Raw genomic sequence first — 23,120 nt, forward strand, 5'->3', positions numbered from 1 at the left:
ACTATTGTAGACAAAGCTTTTGTTTTTGTTTTTTTCTGCCATGAAGGATTAGAGCCAAGATGATTACAAAATTATAGGACAATTTAACTTAATTTGGGTACCTATACCTGCCATGTCTGCAAGTATAATTTAATTAAAATGGAAAATGTGATATTTGGATAATATGTTTTTGAACCTTCTATCTAATTACCTACTATAAGTGCAGTGACCTCATGCTGCTACTAAACAATTGAAAGTAATACAAAATATATTTCCCTAAATGTTCCTTACAAAGTCAGCGAAGTTAGCCAATTATAAGTGTTTACTTTCATATTTAATTTAAACTAACATATATGTATTAAAATTTAGAACTTTAGAAAAATTAACTTTCTGTAGCAAAAGTTTATCAAAGTATTATTTCAGAAAAGCATTCCTATCTTTCATAAAATTGTTTCAGGCAAACTGGTATTTCAAAATAACACTGAATCACATGAAAATAAATTATAAATATCAAAAATTGAAAATTTTCACTGGCTTTAAGTGTTTGTTCTCACAGAGATAATAACTGACACTATGAACTTGAATGCAATCTTCTTGGAGGTGGTCAATTTGCCAATTAAAAGTGGCAACACATATACTCTCAATTTAAAGTATTAGCTTTTACACAACAAATTCATGCAATGACTTCTTCTGAGAACCCACTCTCAGGTTACAGGTGTTGGGGAATTCTGAATAATAAATGAGTTACATATATGCCAACTTTATTTGAAGCAGCTGGTGAAGATGTTTGAATGAGATGATTTTATGGCAAGAGGCGATGCCATGGAATTGACCTGGGAAGTGTTGACCTGATCTAGGTGTGGCGTTTCTGCTGATCAGTCAGTCAGCTTCTCCTGTGCCCATTTCTTTGTCTGGAAAAGACAGACTCTTAACGATTTTACTAGGACTAATGTACAGAGTATATACTGAAGTGTTTTTTAGACTATATAATACGTTATAAAGCATCAATTATTATTGTTTATATCAACATGAGCTGAATTATGCATAATTCCCCTAAATAATATCACAAATCAAAAGACTATTTGCTTACAGAGTATTAAAATATTTAATGTCCTCATGAAGAAATAAATGCATTCTATATTTTTGTTATTCACCATGCCTGTAAAATAAATCTATTACAATGGGAACCTATCAGTCTATAAAGCTTTCAGAAGGCAGAGGCGTCCTCTTTTGGGGAAGTGGTGGTGGTATGGTGGTTGTTGACGTAAAATTATCCAGCTTTATCCTTGACCGACGCAAGCTATTTTCTCTGTCTGTATTCTCTCTTTCTCTTTCCTTCTAACTCTACTATCTTTTTTTCTCTCTGTATCCTGTTTCTACTCCCTTCACAGTTTCTTTAAAAACATATTCTTTTCTTGTACCTGCTTTCTTATGAGCTGTTTGACTAATCATACATTCAAGCATAGGTTAGGTGCAAATTTTGTACTCAACTTATCACAGGAGAAACTGTGTTCTTTCCCAAATATCAGTATCTGTGGATATATATATATATATACACACACACACCAGGCACTGAGCTTGATGACAGAAATACAAGGATATGAAAAGATAAGTATTTGTCATCAAAATAAAACCAACACAAAACTATATAGACTGGAAAGACCCGTGGCTGCCAGGGGTTGAGGGAGGAAGGCTGAATAGTAGAGCACAGAGGATTTTTAGAGCAGTGAACAATGGTGGGTTCATGTCATTACACATTCGTCCCAATTTACAGAATGCACACCACCAAGAGTGAACCCTAGGGAACCTATGGACTCTGGGTGGTAATAATGTGTCAATGTAGTTCCATTAGTTTGTAACAAATGCACCACTCTGGTAGAGGATGTTGATACGGCAGGAGGCTACCCATGTGTGGAGGCAGGGGAAACCTCTGTACCTGCCCTTCCATTTTCCTGAGAACTTAAAATTGCTAGAAAAAAATAAAGTCTTTTTTTAAAGGAAAAGTAATAGACTATAGAGGAGAAAAACATTCTAAGAATTACAGTATAAAGTATATATTATAGTAGAGGGGTGTGCTAACAGTTTGGGAATACAAGAGGAGGAGCCCCTCCATCTTCCTAGAGGAGGAGGGTACAAGTAGGCAGCAGAGAAAAGAAGAAGATATTTGAGTGAAAATCTGAGTAGTATTTTGTCAGGAAGACTCTCAGTGTAGAGTATCACAGGCAAGGACGTGAAAATACCAGATCCTGAAAGATCGCCTGAGGTCAGGGGTTAAGGGCACATCAGAGACTCTAGAGCTTGAACTTCAAAAGGGAGATCATTGAGAAATAAGGTTGGGAACATAAGCAAGGCTGAAAGCAATAAGGAGTATGGATTTTGTTTTTAGAATAAATGAGGAGTCCCGGGAAAATGAGGAACGCAATATTTGATTTGTTAAAGATAGCTCACTGACATTTATTTGAGACATTAATAGATTGAAAGAGTGAAGCCAGTTAGAAGCTGAGGCAGGGAGAATCATAAGTAGGTTACAATGGAGTCATTTACACAAAAGGGTTTGATTCTAAATTTACAACCTAAGGTAGGAATAACACCCAGTCAATACATCCCAGAAAATTTAGACATATGACATACTCAAAACCAAAGTATCATCTCTCTGTAAATGCAAAATAAAGCTTTTGCTAGCTGGGATTTTACCTATGTTGTTCACTACCACATTTCTAGAGCCTGTAATGATGGCTGGCACTATCGCATACTTAGTAAATATCGGTTGAATAGTTGAATTAGTTAACAATAGCTAAGTTGTCTTCCTGTGCTAGTAGAGAGAGGGGCTTTATTCGTTTTATTTTGCTGTTGTTGTTTTGCTTAGTGCCAGATGTAAGTCGCTAGCTTACGGTTCGGGTCCCTACCGTATGAAAACTACATACATAAGGGGAGGCATTTGGGACCTAAGAATGAAAAAAACAGACTCCAAATCCTGTTTCATGCTCACCACTGAAATGGAGGCATGACTGCCATGGGCTTCACTCCTTCTCTTTGCCGCCCTCCCCAACAATCCCTCCTTCTCTTGTCACATATGAAGTTTAATACGCTTAATGTTCATCGTATATGAATCCATTGTTTTTAAAGAGTTTTATGGAAAGGATCATGACTCCAATATGGATGTAACAATGGAGAAAATGTTGGGGGTTCACAAGCAATATTTTAGAGAACGAATAGACAAGAAAGCACAGTCACTGATTTGTACGAAGCATACGAGAGGTGATAGTCGTACATGTTTGTGACCTGGGACAGTTCTGAGTCAAAGGTCCTATTCCAAAAGATAGAAACACACAGAGAGGAGTACTTTCCTTGCTTCAAGGAATTGTTAGTTTTAGCCTGAACCTAATGATCTTAAGGTGAATATGTTATTTTTAAGTGTCGATGCAGAATTTTTTTAACTCGGGAGAGAGATCTGAATTAGAGACAAAAATCAGAAAAGTCCTTAGCGTATCCACGTATTCAAACTCATATATTTGGATATGATGTATTAAGAGAAGCGAACTCTAAAGACAGAGCCCGGGGGAGCATCAAAATGAAGGGGTAGCAAAAAAAGTTAGTAACAAATAGTGGTCAAAAGTCATGGGCATAGAGAGGAGGAATAAGAGAGGGTGGTTCCACAGGAGAACAAAGCTTTCAAAAAAAAAAAGTTGGACAGGAGGAGTATGAAATGTGGAGAAGTGAAAAAAGATAGGATCTGAAAAAACACTCTGGCTCCATGAGATTCTTGGTAATCTTGGTGAGAAATTGTCAGCTAAAGTCCTAAACACAAAGGCATCCAGTATTTTCCCCCTGTTCAGAACAAACTCCTATACCTTTACATGTACCTTTACAAGGACCCAGAACAGAGCTTCCCAGCCTGGTGTCAGGAACTGCTCTAACAAATACTCAGATATTGACCCTCCCCGCACGGTTCTCAAAGGTCAGGATGGACCCCGGGACAGTTGGGCCACGAGCTGTTATCCTAGTGTACCACCTTCTCCACAGGGGTCCTTGTGTGAAAGAAGTCGGGGGCAGAGAAGAGAAGCTGTGCGAGTGTTCACTCTTGCTGCTCTCCCCACCTGCATGCGTGAGTGGAGCCCTCACTTCTAGGTTCTATACAAAACATCACTTCCTTATGATGGCCGCCCTTAACATTCCTGTCTAAAATAGCACACCTCATACTCTCTAGCTATTTTGTTTCTTCATAGCTCTTACCACTACCTGATGTAGTCTAAGTCTGTTTGTTTGTTTATTGCATATCTCCCTTTCCTTGCAGAATGTGCCACGACAGTAATGCCTTTATCTTGTTCACTACTGTATCCTAGCACCTAAAACAATGTTTGGCATATAGTAAGTGGTAAATATTTGTAGACTAAATGAAAGAAATAAAGAGTGTGGAATTCGGACTATAGTCATGTATCAACAAAACCCACAACTGAATGTTTAGGGTTGAAAAAAAGGGGAACAAAGCAGAGAATTCTGTATTAGACTTGACCTATGGCATTAATAATTTTCAGCACACATTAAATTATCCATGTTGTGTGTGTGTTGTATGTGTCTGTGTGTCTCACAGTCTTGTCTATCAAATTGATAACTTAGTTTACAATAAGAAGAAAAGATATGTATTTATGAAGAGTAATAAATTAACTGCTCGATCCTACAGTCTAGACAACTGGTTGCCAAGTGGAGCTGGTCATCAGGAGGACCTGGGGAGTTTTAAATGCACAGGCTCTGAACCACAGCCCCAGAGATGCTGACTGGACGCTTCTGGGGTTAGTATCCGAGGGTCTGCGTCCCTAAGTGTATCAGTAACCAGATAGGGTTTAGGTGGCTAGCAGAAGTCGGGCGAACTAGTCAGCAAACAAAAATATAAGAAGTGGCTTCTATTTCTTTAAGAAGATAAACCAGTACGAGCTACTGTCCTTTTACTCCAAAGTCAGTCTAAAGAAGTGACAAAACACAAGGGAGACTAGAATTCCGAAAGCAAACCAAGAAATGAGAAACACCCAGTGACACTGGAAGTGGTATCGCCTTGGGGGCAGTGTGTGGAGTGGGCAGCACGTGCTTGAGGAAGTGGTGGAAAGACACACAAGAGAAATTTGTCTAAGTTCCGCTCTTGGTTTTTCCACTGTGGCAGAAATATGTGGCCAGTTCAGGTCAGGTAATGGGGCTAATGTTCCACAGACAGGGGTGTAATACAACCCACGTCAGGGCCAGGAGTTGAGGAAAACAGGGAGGGGCTGAAGAGAGGCACTGGGACAGGCATCCCCCTACCCTTTCTGAGGCAGCTGCTCTCCCTGAGGTAAACCTTTGGGACCAGAGGAAGCAAACGGGATGGCTGTAAAAGGGAGAGATTAGCAATCGTCTCCGGGGCCTGGGAAATTGTTCTGTGGGGCTTCTTCTCATCTTTCTTCTTCAACACACCCTTATCTTTAAACTGAATATAAATGGTAACCCTGGCTTCAAATCTTCCCGGGTACTTTCTCACAAAAGAGAGCTGCCGTGTCTAGCAGAGCAAGAGCTTACGGGCTATAAGCAGACCACTGGCTGAAAAGTACAGCCCCTCAAAAGATAGAAAGCAGATTGGAACCAGGTACACCACTGAAAGCAGAATTAGTGAAACATGTACACCAAGAATTTTAAATAGGCAGAAAAAAAAATACCTAGAAAATAAGGAGATTTATTAGCAATATGACTAAAAAACAAGAAAATAAAAAAGACTTATGGAAATATTAACAAGAAAATTTATTTGTTGAAGTAAAGGACAAAATCGTTGAGAAAAACATTGGAATGAATTTTGCAGCAAAGAAATTAATAAACAGAAGGATGAGAGAGAGGAATACTTTGGAAGGCAGTTCGAGAAGATAAAGAAAAACATAATATAAAATAAATGCAACCAGAGGGTAGGAGTTTTGAAGGAAAAATATCACAAATGTAGATGGAAAGGTACTCGAAGAAACATGGTGATAAATTTTCCAGAATTAAATAAAGACTAAATTTCCATTTAAAAGGCTCAAAAAATGCCAAAGAAGAGATAAGGACAATTACAGAAGCAGACAACTTTTAGTTAAATTTAAGAAAATTAACACATTTGTAAAGCTTCCAGAGAAAAGAACAGCCATCCAAAAAGCTACTTGATTCCAACATCATCAGACTGGTCAATAGCAGCACCAGATATGAGAAATCAAAAACCAAACCAAACATCCTAACGTATAGAATATGTTTTCAGAGTCAAGGAGAAAAACGCAGAAAATTGGTAAAGAACATGAACAGTCGCTTCACTCAAATGGTCTTTCACACATAAAAAAAATGCAAAGTAAAACTAGTACCCAAGGATAAAAATTGTTCTCCTAGTAGATTATAGAAATGCTTAAGGCTTCAGAGCAAACTAAGGAGGCACAGCTGTGGGGAATGTGGTTTGCCCACGCACTGCTTGCAGGAATGCAACATGGACCGCCTAGAGAGGGAAATTTAGCGCATCCAATGAAGCTACACACACACACCCCCTTGGACCCAGATATCCCACTTCTAGGCGTAAATCTAAGGATATACCTTGAAATTTTTGAAAAAAAATATTGTAGCAGAATCTGTAATAGCAATATACTGGAAAACACCCAGACACCCATGTATAGAAGACTTGGTTCACATCCACACAATGAGGTTCTGTGCAGCAGTAGAAATAATAAGAAGGATCTACATCAGCAGAATCGGCTAAGGGAGAGTGAAAAACAGCAATGTGCAGAATACTAAAAGCAATTAAACATATTGAAATGTATCCGTTTACTTTTGCAAAAAAATACAAGAGACAGAAAGCATTTACAAATCAGAAATCAGTATAAATGCTTATTAAGAAGGTGGGTAAAATTGGATAGAAGATAATTTTGACCTAACATGTTAATGATGTCCATGTTCAAAAGATACATTTTCTGAAATGTAAAATAAATTTAAAATCAGGGTAAAAACTTTATAATGAACCTTTAAAACAGCAAAAAAAGAAAACCTGTATCAAATTCAAAACATAACCACACATATGAAGAACTACTTTAGTTAACTTTAAAACACAACACTATGTTCACTCTCAATGGGATATTTATTATTAGGACAAAATAACTACAAAGGAATCTTGAAGTTTACTTAGTATATTTGTTGTGAGTAGTTGTATTGGTATAGAAATTAAACCACTTTCATTTCTGTAGTATAGATCAAATGAGTGAATGCATTGACATTGTTCGGAATCATGATTACGACCGTAGGGATTTGTTAGAGTAGAAATAAAGTATGAGTCCACACTGAGAGCTATTTTTATTTAGTAAATGATAAAGACCTACTTTAAATTAGTGATAAAAGAGATGAGTTATACAATAAATGGTAATGGGGCATGTAGCTTGCATGCTCTTTTCAGAAAGTGTTGGATCACTAATTTAATCTTTACACCAAAATGATTTCTATATGGATTAGCTAATGTTTTTACATAAGTACTAAGAAAACTATTTGGGTTTTTAATCATCAGGTTAAAAAGAGATTTCAAAAAAAAAAGAAAACCAAGAAGCAATAAAGAATGCACTAAAGATATGACTAAGTAAAATAAACTTTTTTTTTGAAAATCCGGTAGAGCAAAAGTATCATGAAAACTAATATATTTGTATGAAGAGAATTTGTAACATATATGAAGGATATCAGTCTAAGCTCTTTAGCTTGCCAGAAACTCATAAATTAATTTAAAAAATATGAAACATACGAGAGGAAAAATGGACAAATGAAGCCAATATGGTAGATTTAAAAGTACATAGTGAGTGAAATTTTAAAAAATTCTCATACTTATTCCTAATTAAAGACATGCAAATCAAATAACAGTGATACACCATTTTTCCTGTATTGAATTGGAAACAAATCAAAGTTAGATACTACCCCATCTTGACAAGTGAGTGGGGGAATTTGTCCTTTTCATGTACTGTTTGTGCCGGGCCGATATTGAGGTACAATGCGGCAGTGTGACCATATGTTCCAACTGTTACCAGCATCTGTTCTAATTGGTCAGTGTCCGTGTTCTAGTAACTGTAAAATATATTTAGTATCTACCTTGTGTGAACAGGAGTATAAATGGGCACAACCTTTTTACCAAGCACACTTGGTATTATGAACCCAGATTTAAAAAGGATGCATACACTTTGGTCCAACAATTCCACTGATAGGACTATATCACCTTCTGTTATATGCAAAAAAAATTAACACCTGGAAACCTATTACAGCATCTTTTTTGTGATGTGATAATTTTGGTAAACTATTTGAACATCTCTTCTTGGAGGATCTCTTTCCTAATATGTCCCTCCATGTAGAGGGAGCTTCAAGCTAAGACTCTTGGATTCTACCAGTCTGCTCATGTGGCTTTAGGATGAAGAAGTTGGCAAGATTTGTCAACTTACTGATCTACCACTCTCCTTTAGGACCACCACTAAGGAAGACTAAACAAAACACTTTTAACTACTCTCTAACATGCTTCCAGTTAGCCATAAAGGCTCTACCCCATGGGACTTGTATCTAATCAGTTGAATACTATTTTTATACCGAGTATTTAAAATACAAGAGTATTCCAAGTCTAAGCCAAATTCTCAAGTATCACTTTGATCAATATTAGTTATATTCTTATTTTTCATCTACTTATTCTTTTACTACCAATTTTTAAATAGGATAGAGAAGGAGGGGTTATATTTATTGTACTTCCAACAAATTCCACCCCATACAACAGGATACTGTAACCCAATTTCCTCACCTATAAAAGTGGATAATAATAGTAAATGCCTCATAGTGTGTGCCCAACCCAGTTTATGCCTATGTCATTAGTATAATTATTATACTTAGTGTCATTAATAATAACCCCTTTCCATCTCAGAAGTGCCTGCACTTGGAAGGTTGATTATATCGTTCCCTATTTAATACTACTGGCTATTTTAGCCTCCTCCACGGGATAAGGATGGCTTTGGCTCAGTCTTTTTTGTGCCCACTTTGGTCAGAGCCCAGGCACTACCAACACCTGGGTCCAATAACATAAAAATTCTCAGAACACAGAGTCCCTCATTTTCCCCAGAATCTGTACAGAAGGACCTTATAACTCAACATAGAAGAGAAGGAAAAATAATGCATGATGAAGTGAACTTTGTTAGTGAAAGAAAGGAGACAATCGGAATTGAGAAGTTAAACTCATACACTCCTTCTCCCTGACAGCTGATTATAACGTGCAGTAGCCATAAAACCCCTCTATGTACCCAAATAACTGTAATATTTTGAAAGTCTATGAGCAGTTTAGCCAGACACCTCCTTGAATTTACTTTCCCTCTTTCCCTGACACACTCTCTTTCCCTCCCCTGTTTTTGTTCACCTGGGATTGTATTCAGACATCAAATACGGATTTTTCTTTTGCTCCGTTTACTAGGGAACCCAGAGTAAGACAGTACCAGGAATGGTCCTGAAAGTGAACCACTCATAATGGGCGTTTGGATGGGATATCTCACCTATCTGGAAGCAACAAGACCCCTTCACCTTTTTTTAAGTGGTGCAGTTATGGCATGCCATAAAATAACCCGTTATTAAAGCTTCCAACTTTGTGAACTGGTTTGGGGCATAGATAGAAGTCAAGGCATCAGAAGATCAAGCAGCTGTTGCACTTGCTGATTTAAGGGTTATGACACTTATGAAGGATTATGATGTGGGTGACTGTTTTCATGACTTTGCAGGTCTCGCAAAGACAAAAAGAAAATGCTATGCTCAGGGTGTGGGAATCTTTAACAACCAAAATTCCCTGAAACTCTCTGGCTGACAGAAGGATCCCAATCCCACTGGGCCAAGCAGAATAGTCTTGTCTGAAGACTCTGTGACAATCACAAATGGAGCATTTGTCTAAGGTTTTACTCTTTCACCTCGACATCCACACTCACTCTCTCTCTTTGCCTTCAGGAAAATGGCAGGGTCAGTTCTCAGCACAGCCAGAGCCTGGAAGTATGAACTCAGCTCTGGAAAGAAGTGGTTCAAAGACCAAAATACTTGAAGTAAGTGGGGAAATATTTGGGGCAGTGTTAAGTGGTAGAGACAAAAATATGACGGAATAAGGGAGAATGCCTTGGTAGTGGGGCTGTAACTTATAGCATGGGATTCCATGATCGGGCAGGGAACTCTGGAAATGAGCGGCTGGTCATAATATTTTGCCATTGTGGTTTCTTAAGACCAGGGAAAAAAGAAATAGTCTGCATTAAATGTGGTGAGGATGCTAGAGCTTTGGCGAACACAATCCACCAGGTCAAGGTAGGAATCTGGAGACTCAAAGAGGTAACAACCCCAGAATGGAGCGCTGAGTAGTCACCACCTGAATATGTTCCCCAGGAGGTGTTCACTGGACCGTCTCTTCTCTAAACCTCCATGGACTGCACTAAAGGAAGGGGCACTATTAGTAGATGATAACTCTGAGGTTGAAATGAAGTCAAATTCTAAGTTTTGAGAATGAAGAGCCTTTCATTGATGAATGCCGCCATAGTTTTAAAAGCATTAGTGCAAAAAAACTTCAGAGTGAGAAAAGGAATTAGGCCAGGTCTTTCCTTGCAATGTCAGACATACTTCCTGGAAAGAGATGTGTGAATGAATGCAGAAACTGATAATAAAAGAAAAACACAAGAACAGTCAAAGCTGAACCATTTAAGAATAATCACCAGGTCACACATATGGTATCATTTATATCAGTAGAGAAATATCCTTATGCAAAATTATTTTTATTTTCTGCACTAGAGGCCTGAGTAACATTTTTCACTAAAGTGCGAAATACCATTATTTCACTTTTTGCTTATTGGAGGATATAAAACAAAAATATTGAAAGGAAAATAAAAATCATTCCCCATCCCACCATATCTTATACCTGCTTTTATCATGAGAGTTTTCTGTCTTTTATTCAATTAATTATTGTCATTATATTGCATCTTCAACTATACAATCCTCTTTTTTTCTTGACAAGTATATGGTAAAAAAATTTTATTATTTAAAAATTTTATTATTTAAAATTTTATTATTTAAAATTTTATTATTTTATTATTTAAATTTTATTATTAAAATTTTTTATTATTAAAAAATTTTATTATTTAAATTTACTTTAAATTTATTATTTAAAATTTTATTATTTATATTTAAATAATATTATTTCATTAGTTAAAAATTTTATTATTTAAAATATTTTATTTAAAATTTTATTATTTAAAATTTTATTATTTAAATATTATTTAAAATTTTATTATTTTAAAAAATTTTATTATTTAAAAATTATTTTATTATTTAAAATTTTATTATTTAAAATTTTATTTTATTTAAAATTTATTATTTAAAATTTTATTTAAAATTTTATTATTTAAAATTATTATTTATTATTTAAAATTTTATTATTTAAAAAATTTTATTATTTAAAATTTAATTTTATTATTTAAAAATTTAAAATTATTTAAAATTATTTATTATTCAATAATTTTATTATTGAAAACAAGTTAAGCAATTACTTTCCCTGTGGTGGTTTTGATCTTTGTCAACTTAAATAATAAGCTTTTACTACATGCCCACAATTCCTTTCCCTGTAAAGTTCTGGAGTAGAATCAGCCACAAGAGAAATGGGTGTAAGACGGCACAGCAGAGGAAAGTGACGTCCACTAGATTCTGAAGGTTGGAGAAGGGCCCCTCATGTTGCTCATGTTGTCAATGATCTGCTGCCTTAGCTACTGGCGTGTGTGTGTGTGTTGTGTATGTGTGTGTGTTGTGTGTGTGTGTGTTGTATGTGTGTGTTGTGTGTGTGTGTTGTGTGTGTGTTGTATGTGTGTGTTGTGTGTGTGGTGTTGTGTGTGTGTGTTTGTTGTGTGGTGTGTGTGTGTGGTGTGTGCATGTGTGGTGTGTGTGTGGTGTGTGTGTGTGTCTGGTGTGTGTGTGGTGTGTGTGTTTGTGTGTGGTGTGTGTGTGTGTGTGTGTGTGTGTGTGTGTGTGTGTGGTGTGGGGCAGTGCTCTAGGCCCAAAGCTCCTTCTTCTCCCACTGAATGTTCTCCCTCAACCACTCTACATCCTGGATGAGCTACACTTTTCACCCCATGGTGAAGTAGTAAAGCAGGTGACTCCATAGACTCCATAGATTAAGGTTGCATGCGATGACATGTCACCTCTGAGGCTAACCTCATGGGTTCAGGTTCTCCTTATGTTTCCCAGTGTGTTCTGGCTACCCCATGATTTCAGGTTCAGTTTTCTTACTAACAGCAGATCCTGATGACACTGGTAACTCTAGATGCACCCCCAGATGAAAGGCAACATCTTTCCATAGATTGTTCACCAACTCCCGTAGCTGGGCAAGGTGAAATTCCATAATAAATCTCTGTGACCACTTCACTCATGGAAGTCCTGCTCCCATGGTCAAACCCTAACTGACACAGTTACTGTATCAAGAAAAATAAACCTTAGTCTATAACACCAATTAACTCCATAGACCTAGCTTTTTGTAATAAAATGAGAGAGGGCAAAGCTATGAAAACTGTTATTTCTGGATAGATCATTATTGGTCAACAATGTAAATAAAATATGACTGCAGTGTTTGAAATTTCCCAACTCCTGGATTAACTGGACCACTATCTGAGCCTCACTAAATATTATAGTTTTATTTTGCTTATGGACAATGTTTTAGTTTAAAGCAGAAGATCATTTTTAATTAATTTAATTTAAAGGATGTAATGATGAACCTTCTTAAAATATATTTCTACTATGGATTACTTTTTCAAGTTCTTTATCCTATAAAATTTTATATCTCTTAAAACAATGTTATACAGAGATGCTATTGACATATGGATAAACAAGAAAAATATTAAAAATTTCTAGCAAACTTTACTGTATATAATACCTTACATGTGATAAATTAGATACTGCAAATCGATTAACAAGTAATAGATTATTTTAAAAGTCCTAGGTTTTATAAAAAGAATAACATTAATATGCCAAACCATATATTACAACGGACTTTAGAAGGATCAGGAAGTTGAAGAAAATAGAAATGAACCCTTTCAATTGACATATTTAGATTTTGCTTTTAATTAAAATTATTTTAGTATTTCCTATTGTAAATATTTTGCACCAGTATTTTGCCATTATTCACAGCACTGAGGGCAATTATTTTCTTCTTTATTTCCCACATACTTCTAATGGTCCCCTTTTGTTGCACAGCCATTTTGTTATATTCATCCTTGACATATCTGAGAATTTAACTAGTTATTATTTCTCAATTAGCTGTGTATGTCTATAGATTTTGGTCTCTATCATATTCCATTCTAAATCTTTTCAGTCAGAGTGATGGTTGATATCCAAATAATCTTAGCCACATTTCTGGCTAGCAAGCAAATATTTATCAAATTTATATTTCTCAAATGGAAGTTCATGGAGATAGATAGATAGACACATAGATAGACAGATATTCATTAAGTTGGTTGGAGAATATTTTATATATTATATTATTTTTTTCCATTTTTACAATTTTTCAACTCTTATTCTAGAAGTTCATATAAGGTTACTATCCTCATAGTATGTTGGTTCCAATTCTCTTCCTATCCCTTAATTGCTATTGAATTCATATCCAAGTATCTAAGAATATTTCATTACATGTCAGTCTAAATACTATTTTAGACATTTTTTAAAACATCTTGATTATATGTGAAATGATTAAGGGAAAAGTATGAAAAGATGCTGACATTTACATTCCCACTGAAGAAATCTGAAAATATTAAATTCTATTCCTTGGAGATATAAATCATTTCCTTATATGATTTTGGGAAGGTTTTCTAATTTCAAAATTAATGCTGACAATAAAATATTTGAAAATTTCCAGAATTATTTCCAATGAAACCTTCATTTTTGGAAGTGAATAATAATGATGATTATGATAATGATAAATTCTGTAAAATTAACTATTAAAAGTATTTATCTTTGCTAAGTATTTGGATAAGGAGATAGATTCAGTAACACTTTTCAAATATTCTGTAGAAAATCACTGGGCTTTTAAAATAGTGTTTTTTAGGAGGAGGAAGTAGGAAAACTATAATTTTTTTAAAATAGAAGGTATTTAATAGGAGCATGCATTAGAATAATCTAATTTATTTTAGAGCATCACACCATCTTTGAAAAGGTCTCATGGGTTAGAAAAATAAGTATTTTTCTTCCTTCTCTCTCAATATAAAATTGATTTTGTTATTAATGAATGAAACTTGTTTTATTAAATTTATAGCACACTCGGATTATATTCAATATCATGTTATAAATGTGAATACAGCAGGACAGTTTAATAGGATTGTTCTTGTCATTATATTATATGAAAGATACAAGGACATTCCCATTGAACTACTAGACATGCAGAACTTATGTATATTTTCCTAATGGTATTCTCTCAGAAATTCTGCCCATATGCCCTGCTAAAAATGACATTGTAAATATTAATTTTCCTTGTCTATTTCCTTTTATAAACTACAAGCAATTTTTTGGCAGAAGAGAAGATGCTTCTAAAGGGCTGCCAAAAGCCTTCCCTTGGCAGAATTTATTTTAAAAGTGACATTTGCATCAGTAAGAAAATTGTATTTGAGGAAACATATGTCAATTAACATCCAAAAAAAGTTAATATTAATCTATAATTACAAAATTTATGAGCAAAATTTCAAGCAGTATATAGTTTAGGGTTAATAGCACACACACTGGAGTCAGTTCAATTAATATTCACCAGGAAAGGCTTGCACTGAAGCAAATATATTGTTCCTGATATTAAGAAAAAGCTTTCATTTTTTTCATCATGGGATATGATGTTAGCTGTGGGTTTTTCATATGCAGCATTTCTTATTTTGAGGTAATTTTCTTCTATAACTAGTCTGTTAACAGCAATTATCATGAAAGTTCATTGAATTTTTTTTTTAATGATTTTTGTGCACTTATTGGGATGATTGTGTGGATTTTTCTCTTTTTTCTTAATAGACTGGAAGTTTTATATCACTTTCACATTCATAGCAAGATTGAGTGAAATGTATAGAGATTTTCTATAAGCCCCCCTCCACACAAACACACACTCACAGACATAGACTCTTCCATTATCAACATTCCCCTCCAGAGAGATACATTTGTTAAATTGATATATCAGAATGATCAATATTGTTAAAATGACCATCCTACCAAAGGCAATCTAGAGATTCAGTGCAATACCTATCAAATTACCAATGGCATTTTTCACAGAACTAGAAAAAAAATTTTTACAACTTGCATAGAAACACAAAAGACCCCAAAGAGCCAAAGCAATCTTGAGAAAGAAAAACGGAGCTGGAGGAATCAGTCTCCCTGACTTCAGACTATACTACAAAGCTACAGTATCAAGACAGTATGGCACTGGCATAAAAACAGAAATACAGATCAATGGAACAGGATAGAAAGCCCAGAGATAAACCCACGCACATATGGTCACCTTACCTTTGATGAAGGAGGCAAGAATATACAATGGAGAAAAGAGAGCTTCTTCAATAAGTGGTGATGGGAAAACTGGACAGCTACATGTAAAAGAGTGAAATTAGAACACTTCCTAACACCATACACAAAAATAAACTCAAAATGGATTAAAGACCTAAGTGTAAGGCCAGACACTATAAAACTTAGAGGAAAACATAGGCAGAACACTCTATAATATAAATCACAGCAAGATCCTTTTTGACCTACCTCCTACAGTAATGGAAATAAAAACAACATTAAACAAATGGGACCTAATGAAACTTAAAAGCTTTTGCACAGCAAAGGAAACCATAAACAAGACGAAAGGAAAACCCTCAGAATGGGAGAAAATATTTGCAAACAAACCAACTGACAAAGGGGTAATCTCCGAAATATACAAGCAGCTCATGCAGCTCAATATTAAAAAAAAACCCAATCCAAAAATGGGTGGAACATGTAAATAGACATTTCTCCAAACAAGATATACAGATTGCCAACAAACACATGAAAGGATGCTTAACATCACTAATCATTAGAGAAATGCAAATCAAAACCACAATGAGGTATCACGTCACACTAGTCAGAATGGCCATCATCAAAAAATCTACAAACAATAAATGCTGGAGAGAGTGTGGAGAAAAGGGAACCTCTTGCACTGTTGGTGGGAATGTAAATTAATACAGCCACTATGGATAACAGTATGGAGGTTCTTTAAAAAACTAAAAACAGAACTACTGTACGACCCAGCAATCCCACTACTGGGCATATACTCCGAGAAAACTATAATTCAAAAAGAGTCATGTACCACAATGTTCATTGGAGCTCTATTTACAAAAGCCAGGATATGGAAGCAACCTAAGTGTCCATCAACAGATGAATGGATAAAGAAGATGTGGCATATATATACAATGGAATATTACTCAGCCATAAAGAGGAACGAAACTGACTTATTTGTAGTGAGGTGGATGGACCTAGAGACTGTCATACAGAGTGAAGTAAGTAAGAAAGAGAAAAACAAATACCGTATGCTAACACATATATATGGAATCTTAAAAAAAAAAAAAAAAAAAAGAATGGTCAGAAGAACCTAGGGGCAAGACGGGAATAAATACGCAGACCTACTAGAGAACGGACTTGAGGATATGGGGAGGGGGAAGGGTAAGCTGGGACAAAGTGAGAGAGCGGTATGGACATATATACACTACGAAATGTAAAATAGATAGCTAATGGGAAGAAGCCACATAGCACAGGGAGATCAGCTAGGTGCTTTGTGACCACCTAGAGGGGTGGGATCAGAGAGTGGGAGGGAGGGAGACGCAAGAGGGATGAGATATGGGGACATGTATATGTATGTCTGATTCACTTTGTTATAAAGCAGGAACTGACACACCATTTTAAAGCAATTATACTCCAATAAAGATGTTAAAAAAAGAAAAAAAAATGATTGAGACAATTCTATAGGAAGCTATATCAATACTAACTGTGTAAGCTACCAGATTCTAACATCAATATACCATAAACGAAAACCGGAAGAACTAAAAGGAGTTAACAGAAAAATCCACTACAGAGCGGGAGATTTAATCATTCCATTTTCAAGTTTACTTACTAGTAACAAACTCTCCGAAAACAACTTTAGATAGCTTTTGATATAATTAAACAAGAAAAGAAAAAATATGTCATTAAATCAGTGATATTATAGCTTGTGATAGCATAGACTTTTCAGTAGTAGATTTTAGGGGTAAGAATAAGCTTAAATAATAACACGCCATGGGGGTATAATAGTTATCATGACCTAATAACATCCCTAAAGAGAATATCTGTGCCAGATGCAGCCATGTGCCTTCAAGCACCCAGAGGTATTGTTATATAATAATTATACCTTCTGCTTTCCACACAGACAGTATAAACATTCTGTATTTAAGTACAGTCACTATACAAATTTCAAGCATATGGCTCTGACCACAGGAAAACACTGATTAATGTAAGAAAAAGTTAATAATTCAAAATACAATTATATTGCATTACTCATTAGAATATAAAAAATTCTCTTGCTCTACAGTTTAAAAAAACACTTCTTCCTTTAAAAAAATTAATAAAAATATAAGAATAGGTACATATTCATTACTATAATATGAAAATCAATCACTGTAATCATCAATCTTCATTTTCGCATTTTTTATGTAAAGAAGACCAGGGTGATCACGTCCTTAAATAATTCTGGAGTTTTATTTCAACCTTACTCTTTGAAAGGATAGCTATGAGCCAATAGAATTAAAAGGAAAGTGAATTTAATATTTCATGCTACAAATTTATGGCTTATATCTCATTAACTAGTTAACATTTTATTTATTTTAAAACATATTTTTTTGATGTGGACCATTTTTAAAGTCCTTATTGAATTTGTTACAATATTGCTCCTCTTTTATGATTTGGTTTTTTGGCCGTGAGGCAGGTGGGATCTCAGCTCCCCAGCCAGGGATCGAACCCGTACCACCTGCATTGGAAGGTGAAGTCTTAACCACTGGACCGCCAGGGAAGTCCCTAACTGGTTAATACTTTAGAGATAGAAAAGAGTTTAAGGATGTTATAAAAGTATAACATAGAAAATAGATATTATTTATTATGAAATAAATCATTTAAGACTCATATGATTGTTATGAATAATTTTAAGATAAAATAATCACATAAATAAATTTTATATTATCATGATGGGCAGCCTTTCACAGATGATAATTATAACAAATAAAATGTTTTTCTTTATTCCTCCCAATCATCTCAAAACTCTCTATGCTTTTTAGTATTTCATCTTAATAGGATTTAAATTGGCAAAATAGCAAGCACATTTAAACATTCAAACAGTCAGTAACAGAACTGATACAGAATATACTTCACTCCATTCTCTGTCTGATGTGCTTTCCATTGGAATTCCCTGCTTCCATTAGGAGAAATACAGCACACATGAAAGAAAAATATTGATACTGTAATAAAATGAGTTACACAAGGAAAACTTTTAATGTCCCATCTTATATCATCAACCATTAAACCACTTCAATACCGGCAACACCCCTTACTGTTCCAGACTATATTACTGACTGGAAAATTGTTCTGTTAATCTAAAAACTATTATATAAGTTTTCAGCAATTTACAGCAAAACTAATGATATGCTTATCAATAAGTTGAAACCCAATGGAAACAAAGTTTTCAATTTAATTTCTAAGAAATCCAAAGCTACTAGCTTACTGTATTGAAAACAGCCATAAACCAGAAATAGAACAGATCATCATAGCCTGCCAGAATCTGAATAAATTAGATATAGAGAAAAATAGGAACAAGAGATTGATTTGAGGAGAGATTGGGAAAACACACACACATGCACACACACAAACATAAAACTTTCTAATAGCTAGAAGTTTTAACACATTTTCCAAAGTGGAAATAACAATTTTTTGACAAAGTAAACATATAACCATAATACATAAGACATTAAAAATAATGTAGAAAAGGAGATAAAAAAAAGTTGCAAAGCATGCACTTGGGAAGTTCAAATACTAGAACATTAAAGTAAATAAGAAAGTCAACAAAAAGGTGTCAAAAGGTGGAGAATATCTCCCAATAACATTATATGTATCAGTCTACTAAGAACTAACTGATATGAAAACATAGAGACCAACTCACAGAATGAAATCCAGTAGCACTTGAATTCTGGGGTAAATTTTCATTGAATTATCAAAGTCTTTATATCCTCTGAACCAGGATATTTGATCAGGTGGGCTTTGGTTTTATTTTAACCTCAAAATTTAATCTGGAGTAAGTTTATATATAATTTAGTCTTCTTAAATACCTAGGTTAAAAATGTCTGACTCCCTTACGACTAGACCACGTGTAATGCATGAGTAAGACATGTACAGCTTCGCGAGGTCTCAATCTGTTTCTCTGTAGTCTTTCAAAGTTTGTAGTGAGCCCAGCTGTTAAAAAAAATAGGTAGATATTTTGCACTATTATTTTTGCAATATGAAAGGGACATTTAAACAATGGTTTATTTCCTTTTATTTTCCAAAAGAGAGGTGAATCCACAGAAGCTCTTAACTAATTACTATTTACTTTCTCTCTCACTTTGGTTTTCTTAAATGGGAAAAAAAAAACAAAAACAAACAAAAAAACCCCTCCTCTCTGGATAGGAAAGTTTAGAATACCTAGGAAAGAAGAGACAAATTCAGTAGAGTTTCTGTATCAAATACAAAGAAACTATGTTACATGCCATATAATGCTTCCAGAATGCTGAGCAAACTGAACACCAAATGATGCTTCTCAGAATATTTCAAGGCTATTTTAATTAAAATTAGAAGATCTAGCAAGAAAATCATTACTATTCATCTTCCTTTCCATGTATAGATGACATAACTATTTAAAAAATAAGGGAAAATGAGGCAAAGCAAAAAGAGCTTGAAAACTTTTTATTATGGAGTCTTATTTAGGACTTCATTCCATCAGCATTAGCTGAGAGTTCATTGTTGGAATGAGAAGTACATAAACAAGAAAAAATTAAATGCTTACCACTCACTTTTGAAAAAAAATTAAAAATGTTGACAATACATACATTTTTCAGTTATATCTGAAGATTTGTCCCTATTTGCAAATGTGGACTAAGTTTTATAATTTTTTTCGCATAAGTCGTCATCAATACCTTAAAAATCTATCATATGGGTCCATATTCTACACATAAAAAAATGATACCCAGCTATGTTCATCCTTTTGCAAGTTACTATGCTGACATTCCTCCAAGACAGAATTTAAATAATTAAAATTCAAAGTAGTAACTATGACAAATAACATGGAGATTTGCAGTTCATTCTTAAGAGTTAAATTATATAACTGTATATCATTGGTAAAATGATACAATATACAAAAGACTGATTAAAATTTTCACTGAATATATTTCGTGTTCTGATAAGATCTGGTCAAATATGTTTTAAACACACATTTAAATTTTTTTGCACATTTATTATCAATATTTGCAAATTGAAATAGTAATATTGGGACTTATATCAAAAAATGCTACAAAATATTGAATTAATTGCTATCCAATATGTTTGAATGAGCATATTGAGTAATTTTATGTCTATCCAACCTCTTTACAAGTGATGTTTAGTAAATACTCCTAGAGAAATAACATGCTCCCTCCAAGGAAGTAAACAGTCCCTTAACGATATCAATGACATGCTGATCATGTTAAATCACTCTCTATAAAAACATTTTGATTCAAAATTTGCTCAACACATGACAAAAAGTCTTTTGATAATATGTTTACATTTAAAAAAAAGAACTAATTAAAAACGTCTGGACAAAGAATAAGTTCCACAATTCCTCTAATCTAGTACAATATCTGTTTCAATTTTGTTTTAGTACCTTCCAATGTTTCAACCTCACTGTTGGATTTAAATCTTAATAAACACACGCAATAATGATGTCATTTTTCGTGTCATTATTATACCTTACTTATTTTCACATTTCAAAACTAAAAGAGTAATTTTATAATAGATAAACACTAAACATACTCAGTGACCATCTTTACTGTCCAAAAATAATGCTAAAGATGGGAAATTATTTTTCAAGATGTTCCTCCAAAATGTGTGGGTGTGCTTGTGTGCTATTTTAATCAGAAAAAAATGTTATTGTATTTTGTATTATTTCAGTAGCTTGCTTCTTTACTTTATTGATTAGTCCTGGAAAATTGTCTTGAAACCCAAAGAAAATATATGAGAACGACACTACATAAAACCAGTAAGAACTACATAAAATAGATAAGAAGTACATAACACAGAAATAAATAACATTTTTTAGGAAAAAAACCAGACATCTTAAAATTTTTGTTCAAGTTTGTGTATACTTCAAATATCTAATCCCTAATGACAGACTAATAATCATAATCTAAATATTGTATGAATGCCAAAGCACTGCAAAATAAACTTTGTATAATACAAAAATGCAATTGTCTTTTGTTTTACTTTCTAAAACACTTATAAATGACTGTAGTCAACTCTCACTCATAAAAATAATGCAAATATGATAAAGAAATTATTAGAAAAAGAACAGCAGCATATTAAAATACCATTCACCAGGAGAAAGAGGTCTCTTATAGAATTACAAGGAAGACACATTTAATATGCATGCATATTCTGGTTAAACCAAATTCGTAGAACAGGAACTGATGGGCATATCTTTACCAGGAATACACACAAAGACACACCACACCACACACACACACACACACACACACACACACACACACACACACCATCTTTACTTCTACCATGTGTTTAGGGTTAACCTAAACAGAAAGGGAATTTTTTTTGGAAAGTTATTTTGTAGTCTACATATCAACAGGAAGAAAAGTCCGTGCCTACAAGAGTAGAATGATAGAGGAGGTGACATTTGAACTGAACGTGGAGGAAACAATATTTTATGGTAAATTCCCACCTAATTTTTCCACAGGAAGAAAACTGTGGCATACGTCTAGAGTTAAACTAACCAAAAATGTTGTTTAAATAATTAGGACATTTGAGTAACTCGGTCATACTTAATTCATTTTAACATTTCATATTCCGTACAGAGATTTAAGTAATACAGTTTCATTTACCTGAAAGCAAACTGTTGCCAAAATGTCCTTTCAACCTCATGAAGTCTGAGCAGTCAGCTTGTAGGAGCAATTTGGAAATCATGACTCTGATGAACTAAGCTTCCAGGAAATTTCAAAATATGCTAAGAGTCAGCTGACTTGGTTACTTTCAGTATGAGATCATAGGGTTATTTTATTGCAATAAGGAGATCAGTAAGTAGTTCACAACTATGTTTGAATTGTATCAATCATTCCTCTTTATTATACTTTTATTTACATTGCTAAAATGTAAGTTTTAAAAATGTTTATTCCATCTTCATTTTTCATTTCTTTGTGTCTCACGCATATAGTAAATATTGATACTACATGTTTTAACACATGCCAATATACTAAATTGCAAAAATATTTAAAACATTTTGGAGCAAGTCAATCTGTTTACTCTGAGTAGATGATAAAAATGATCAATATCTAAAATCACATTACTTCATAGCTTAGGGTTCCACAACAAATTATTCGTAGCTTAGGGTTCCACAACAAATTAAGTATGGTCAATAAGTTTATCATGAGACTTTAAAAAATATATTTCCACATTGTCTATCTTAAACACAAAAGAATCATGGGGTTTGGGACACCTAAAAAGCCCCCCCCCCATTATTCTCTCTCTTCCAATCATGTGCAGATCCTATGACAACACTGCAAAAATACAAAGAAAACATTTGGGAATAATAATTTTAGTAGAACAAAATGACCCAGGTTGTATTCCATTGGACACCAATGTGTAGAGTGATAATAATTATTCCTGGAAAGAAGCGCTCTGCTCTGGGGCCAAATAATTAAATTTGTGTATTATTCACAATTGAAAATTAACAATTTATATTTGCCTATTAAATATTCTGAGGAATCTTGTTCTAAAAGTTTTGTTTAAAGTTTGTTTAATCTTCATTAGCAAAACTTCTTGCTTTATTGTACTACATATTCTGAGGAATCTTGTTCTAA

The 23,120-nt window shown here is 34.1% G+C and overlaps 1 long non-coding RNA gene across 1 annotated transcript in view; it reads right to left on the bottom strand.

The window, feature by feature from the left end:
• LOC137216091 (uncharacterized) overlaps positions 1-22,225 on the bottom strand; it is a 207,966-nt gene extending 185,741 nt beyond the window's left edge. The window contains exon 1 of the long non-coding RNA XR_010939589.1: positions 22,146-22,225. This is a non-coding gene — a long non-coding RNA (uncharacterized lncRNA). The remainder of the gene's footprint in view (positions 1-22,145) is intronic.
• Positions 22,226-23,120: the final 895 nt, after the last annotated feature.

The sequence above is a fragment of the Pseudorca crassidens genome, chromosome 21, assembly GCF_039906515.1.
Source record: "Pseudorca crassidens isolate mPseCra1 chromosome 21, mPseCra1.hap1, whole genome shotgun sequence".
NCBI lineage: Eukaryota > Metazoa > Chordata > Mammalia > Artiodactyla > Delphinidae > Pseudorca > Pseudorca crassidens.